Source organism: Neoarius graeffei, chromosome 1 (assembly GCF_027579695.1).
Source record: "Neoarius graeffei isolate fNeoGra1 chromosome 1, fNeoGra1.pri, whole genome shotgun sequence".
NCBI classification, from domain to species: Eukaryota; Metazoa; Chordata; class Actinopteri; order Siluriformes; family Ariidae; genus Neoarius; species Neoarius graeffei.
In genome coordinates, this window is record NC_083569.1 from 47,380,168 (window position 1) to 47,387,604 (window position 7,437).

The window sequence follows — 7,437 nt, forward strand, 5'->3', positions numbered from 1 at the left end:
CACAGGTAAAAGGGGAATACATAATTAAGTTGTTTGTTTGCTTATCTCATTCTCATCTCATTATCTCTAGCCGCTTTATCCTTCTACAGGGTCGCAGGCAAGCTGGAGCCTATCCCAGCTGACTACGGGCGAGAGGCGGGGTACACCCTGGACAAGTCGCCAGGTCATCACTGGGCTGACACATAGACACAGACAACCATTCACACTCACACCTACGGTCAATTTAGAGTCACCAGTTAACCTAACCTGCATGTCTTTGGACTGTGGGGGAAACCGGAGCACCCGGAGGAAACCCACGCGGACACGGGGAGAACATGCAAACTCCGCACAGAAAGGCCCTCGCCGGCCATGGGGCTCGAATCCAGGACCTTCTTGCTGTGAGGCGACAGCGCTAACCACTACACCACCGTGCCGCCTTGTTTGCTTATGTGGAATAAAAATAAATAATCTAATTTTTCATTGTATCTAAGAATACCTGAATGTAACAATGTAAGGTGTAGTGTCAAACAGCTTACCTGATTGCTTAGAGTGTGGTGTGGGCTTTGCTTGTGCTTGCCTGTGCCTCTGCTGCTCTTGGCTAAAAAAATACATAGGAGGACATATAACTGAGTACATACAGGAGTAGGCAGATAAGACTATTTGGATTTCATTTAATTCACCAAAACCTTACCTAATCTTCCATTTATATTTGGTGTTTTTCTTTGCTGTTGCTATGAGTCCTGGCTGATTTTCAATGAATGTCTTGAACTCAGTACAGGACAACTGAAAGTTTAGCCTGACTTGAAGCTCAGCCTTCACCATTGCAACAGAGTCTGTTTCTTTTATCAGTCCAAGCATCCTCCATTGCCCCCTTTCCACCAAAGCAGTTCCAGGGCTGGTTCGGGGCCAGTGCTTAATTTGGAACCGGGTTTTCTGTTTCCACTGACAAAGAACTGGCTCTGGGGCCAGAAAAACCGGTTCCAGGCTAGCACCAACTCTCTGCTGGGCCAGAGGAAAGTACCGCTTATGTCAGCAGGGGGGCGGAGTTGTTAAGACCGACAACAATAACAAGACCGCGAAAGATCGCCATTTTTAAGCGACGAGAAGCAGCAGCTGTACAAACGCAAAGTCAGCCATCATCATTATTATTGTTGTTGTTGTTGCTGCTGCTTCTTCCATGTTTTTGCTTTGATATTCGTGCCAAGGTTTATGCAAACGTAGCGACGTAAGTGACGTATACAGCGACGTAATGACGTATTCAGCGACGTAATGACGTGGCTCCGCTTAGCACAGCGAGCTCAGAAAAGCAAACTGGTTCTCAGCTGGCTCGCAAGTTGAAATACACATTTTGCCCATTATGTACAAAAAACCGGGACATTCAGTGTCCCGGATTTTTTTTTTTTTTTTCCGGGACAGACCATGAAAATCCGGGACAATCAGGAAAAACCGGGACAGGTGGCAACACTAAATGCTGGACAACCATTCATTATATGCACTGTTTCTATTGTTTCATCATTGTGCAACAAGCAGCATGGTTTATGACGCCTCGGAAACCACAAAGAGAGGTTATACTGAGTTGGAAGGGCTTGCACTCTAGCTTTGGTGACAAATTTTAGAATGCCTTCGTTGACAGCTGGATTGTGCAGTGCTACATGAGAAACAGTGTGATCGGCGCACTAAAGGCACGTGAGTTTGCCTTGAAGACGCAAGTTCACCCAGTGAGCACGTTGTTGTGAGTGAAAAATACTGGAGAATCTCATACCTGCATGCCCGGCCGTTAAGCTTTTTACTGATTCCGTCATGATGTAGAGTTGCCTCCACATGCACATTTAAGTCCATCATTAGCTCCTCACTGACGTTCACCTGAGCGCCGCTTGTATGTATCCAGCTCAACTCTGTTGTCACTACTGCACAGGTCGTTCAAATCCGGCCAATCCGAGCGCACCCTAAATCCACTGGCATGAGTATCCAATTTTCCATTAGGTTTCTTCTTGAAGCCAAGGAAACTTGGTTGTCCGCAGGGGACAGGGGAGATCTTGCGTTTCCCTAAGTCTAGCAGCAGTGAGCCCCCGGGCCATTTCCCGAACTGTCGCATCATCGCTATTTAGCATGCACAACAGGTGACTTATCTGGGTAGCTGTGTAGATCCACTCGATGTTTGGAATTCCAAGGCCCCCCTCTAATTTTTTTTCAGAAAGACGATGCTCCTGGTCATGTGTGTTTAGGTTCAGCCATTTCCTCACCAGTTCCATGGTCTTATTGTTCAGTCCATTCAACATTTTTTTTTAGTAATGTGAACGTTGGTGAATAGATGTTTTGAATTTTGGAAAGAGCTATCTCCCGAATTGCCTGAAGTTTCATGCAGATTGGCAGAGGGCATTGATCGATCTGGTCTAATCTTGCAAAGTATTCCTTGCAGATCACTTCCAGCTGTTCCTGCCATTTGCCAGCTACACTTATGTCCCAAGTAGCTGTATGTTTCATGTCTTGCATAGACTTGAATCTCGTTCCCAGCAATAGTAAATGAGGGAGGGTGGTCGTGCTTTGCCTATACCACCTGTTGCCACCGCTGCGCCATTCATAGAACACTGCACATTTGCTGGTCTTGACCTCAAGCCCAGACCATTGCAGAAAGCGATCAGTGTATATGTATGTATACACACAAACATACATTCAATTGGTCTGAGTTTGTCAGTAAAGCCGTTGAAAATGACACTAGCCAGACTACAAACATGGACACTCAGAACTACAACTCTCAAAAAGCACAGCGCCCCTTGTCACTGGCTTATTGATGTCAACTGTCACTGATTATCAATCACGCTACTTAAGCTCCTCACTCACACCTTCAGTGCGAAGTATTATTCTGTTTCTCACTAGTTCATACTGAGCCTTTCATTTCTGCCTGAGTCTCATATTTCTGACCCTCGCTGTATCTTTGTTTACATTTCCTGTTTTGCCTGTATTGCTCTGTTTACTGATCGACCGACCCTTGCTTGCTTTCTGACTATGCTTCCTGTCTCATGATTTGGCTTTGTCGCCAGTTTGTACCCCACTCTCCCCTGCACATACATCTGTAAGTGCCTGCACTCTGACAGGATACTTTGCCTATCATGGATGTAGCAGAAGAGGCGAACAAACTGCATTGAATGCTCAGGGATGACTTCTAGGAGAAATTCAACAGATGCTTGCAGACCTCAACACCCAAATGGCGCAACTTGCAACTGTGATGTTGCAGGCCCTTCTAACGTGTCCTGAGTCTTTTCCCAGTCCTGTGCTGCAACTTCCCATTCTGGAAAAATATTCCAGGAATGCTCTCGCCTGTAAGGGATTCTTACTTCAGTGCTCCATGTACTTCTCCACTATGCCTAATCTCGCTGATGAACACAATCACTAAGTTTGTCATTTCTCACTGGCAAGGCATTACAATGGGCAAGCACCGTTTGGAAAAATGGGGGTGAGTATACAACTTTGTATGAATGATTCCTCACATTGTTTAAGAGTGTTTTGACCCCAAACCTGAGGGAATCGAAGTCTGGGAAAGTTTGCTCACCATATCGCAAGGTTCCAGAGGAGTTGCCGAGAATGCTCTGGACTTCAGAATGCTAGCTGCAGCCAGCAGATGGAATGATCCAGCATTGAAAGCTGTATTTCGCCAAGGTCTTTGTCCAGAGATCTTCAGTGAACTGGCATGTAAGTATGAGCAACTAATGCTGGACTCCCTCATTGAACTAGCTATATGTATAGATCATCTATTGACCCAACAACTCTCGATGAAGGAAAATCTCAAACCTGTCCAAGCTTCTAAAGACAACACACCTATGGAGGTATCCCACGCCCATTTGAAACGTGCTGAGTGTGAAAGACGAAGGAGAGAGGGTCTGTGTTTTTAGTGCAGGAGTTCTGAGCATCTGATTAGCCAACGTCCTATCCATATGTCCCACACCGGCCCACCTGAAAGTGCAGCCTGAGCAATGAGTCCGGTGAGAGAATTCAATACAAAATCCTTTAAAGTTCCAGTATTATTAAAATTGTCATCCTCCACATGTGTTCTGTCTGCTTTTGTCGACTTAGGGGCAGAGGGGAACTTCATCAGCAGCACGATCGTCCAGAAGTTCGACCTGCCCACAACCCCTCTGCAAAGTTCACTCAGCATCAGAACCATTGATGGAGGACCTATAGGTGATGGTCTTGTCACCACTCGCACTGCTCCCATTCAGACACAGGTGGGAGCACTACACTCGGAACTCATCTCCCTCTATGCGACCACAACTGTAAACCATGACATCATTCTTGGTTATCCCTGGCTACAACGTCACGACCCACTTATCGGCAGAATAAGGAAATTCTCCAGTGGTCACCCACCTGCTTTCAGAATTGTCTCTCTCATCCCCAAATCAAACTTCCTCCATCTCAGTAAAGAGTCCACAGCCGGATTCCATGGAGAGTGTTCCTGAGTGCTATATGGACTTGAAAGAAGTTTTCAGTAAGGGGAAGGCCTGCGACCTTATGACTGCGCTATTGATCTACTACTAGATATGTTACCGCCACATGGTCACATCTATCCCCTATCCCAGAAAGATCATTCTGCCATGGAGGAATATATCCAAGAGGCCCTCAAACAGGGCTGCATCCGTCCCTCCAAGTCTCCCGCATCAGTCAGCCTCTTCTTTGTGGAGAAATGAGGTGGTGGGTCTCCGGCCATGCATCGACTATAGATGATTGAACCAAGTCTCAGTCAAGTATCCCCATCCTCTTCCCCTTGTTTCAGTAGCTCTAGAACAGCTCCGATCTGCCAAGATCTTTTCTAAGCTTGACCTACATAGTGCCTACAACCTCATTCAAATAAAAAAGGGAGATGAATGAAAGACTGCCTTCAGCACAACTGCCAGACATTTTGAGTACCGGGTAATGCCGTATGGCCTTTCTTTGGCACCTAGCATGTTCCAGTGTCTTATCAACGACATGCTAAGGAACATGCTAGGTAAGTTCATCATTGTCTATATCGATGATATCCTCATCTATTCTCCTGATGAGAGAAGCCACCAGGATCACATCCAAGCCATTCTCCAACACTTGCTGGCCAACCATCTCTATGTGAAGGCAGAGAAGTGTGAATTCAATCAGAGCCAAATCTCCTTCTTAGGCTATATCATCAGCGCAGAAGGAGTCAGCATGGATTCTGCCAAAGTATCTGCCATCATGTCCTGGCCCACATCCACATCGGTAAAGGACCTTCAGCGTTTCTTAGGCTTTGCCAACTTTTATCACTGTTTCATTAGGGGCTTCAGCACGATTGCTGCTCCCCTAATGGCCCTGCTCAAGAAGGGACCAAAGCACCTTCAGTGGAACCCTTTGGCAGAAGGAGCATTCAACTGACTCAAGCATGCCTTTACCTCTGCCCTAGTTCTACAGCATCCTGACCCAGCCAAGCCATTCACCGTTGAGGTAGATGCATCTGACACAGGGGTAGGAGGAATCTTGTCTCAGTACTTCAGTGAGAGACACAAGCTCCATCCAGTAGCTTTCTTCTTGAGGAAACTCACCTCTGCTGAGAGGAATTATGACACTGGGAACAGAGAATTGCTCACCATCAAACTAACCCTTGAGGAGTGGAGACACTGGCTGGACAGAGCTACGCATCCCTTCATGATTCTGACTGATCACAAGAACCTTGAATATCTTCAAAAGGCCAGAACGTTAAACCCACATCAAGCCAGGTGGGCACTTTTCTTCACTCGTTTTGATTTTACAATCTCGTTCCACCCTGGCTCGAAGAACACCAAGGCAGATGCCCTATCCCGAACCTTCAATTCATCACACCAAGATTCAGTCTCTCACCTGATTCTTCCATCCCAGTGCTTTGTATAATCCATTACTTGAGACCCGGACCAAGAAATGAGAAACTCCCAACCACAGACAAGCCCCTTTAATCTTCCACAAGGCCTCCTTTACACTTCAAAGGATCTCTGAGGCTGACTCATCACTTGGGCCCACACATCTCCCATCATGGGACATCATGGCAGCCAACAAACACATCAGATGCTCAAGAACAAGTACTGGTGGGAGAATATGCTCACATCTGCTCCTGCTCTGAGTGTGCCCAAGCTAAAGTTCCCAGAACCCCTCTTGCCAGCAAACTGTGTCCCCTCCCAATACCTCAAAGACCCTGGTCCAACCTAGCCATTGACTTCATTACAGGACCCCCCCAAGGCAACACCACTGACAAATTCTCCAAGTCTTTGAACCCCATGGTGTTCCAAACAGCAGAACTAATTTTTCAACAAGTATTCAGGTACTATGGCATCCCTGAGGACATAGTAAGTGACCAGGGCCCTCAGTTTATCTCACATTTCTGGACTTGCTTTATGGAACGATTCGGGGTATCAGTAAGCCTAACATCTGGTTATCATCCACAATCTAACAGTCAAGTGGAATGGGCTAACCAAGAAATTGGGTGTTTCCTACGAATCTTCTGTATGTGGAACCAGGGGCACTGGGCCTGATTCCTTCCATGAGCCGAGTATGCACAAAACTCTCTCAAACACTCCACGATTCAGCTAACACCTTTTTCAGTGCATACTCTGCTACCAGCCGCCCCTGTTCCCCTGGGATGACTCTCCAATTCAAGTACAAACAGTAGAGGACTGGTTCTCTTGCAGCTAAGCAATCTAGGAGGAGGCCCACCAACGTTTAGAGACCATCAATGCTAAGTACAAGGAGTATGCAGACAAGCACAGAGGTAACAATCCAGACTTCTCCCCTAGTGATAGAGTATGGGAGCCTGAGCTTGTGAGTGAGATTGAGAGGTACCAACTAGATAGTTGGGCTCACCTCAATGCATAGCTTGGGCTCTGGAACCAATTTCTTGGAGAGGGGTTGCACACTCTTCCATGCTGGAGTTGCCAATGGTAAGTGGCACTGGGCAGGGGTGGGGCTATTGGTAGCCCCCAGTTCGGCACGCTAACATTAGAGTTCTCCCCAGTAAATGAGAGGGTCGTTTCCCTGCGCCTTTGAGTCGGGGAACAGTCTCGGACTGTCATTTGCACTTATGCGCCAAATGGTAGTTCAGAGTACCCAGCCTTCTTGGAGTCTTTGAGTGGGGTACTAGACAGTGCACCATGAGGGGACTCCATTGTTTTACTGGGGGACTTCAACACTCATGTGGGCAATGACAGTGAGACCTGGAGGGGTGTGATTGGGAGGAACGGCCTGCTCAATCTTAACCTGAGCGGTGTTCTGTTGTTGGACTTCTGTACCATGCAAGGTTTGGTCATAACAAACACCATGTTCGAGCATAAGAGTGTCCATAAGTGCATGTGGCACAAGGACACTCTAGGCTGTAGATCAATGATTGGCTTTGTAGTCGTTTCATTGGGTCTGCGACCATATGTCTTGGACACTTGGGTGAAGAGAGGAGTAGAGCTGTCAACTGATCACTACCTGGTGGCGAGCTGGATC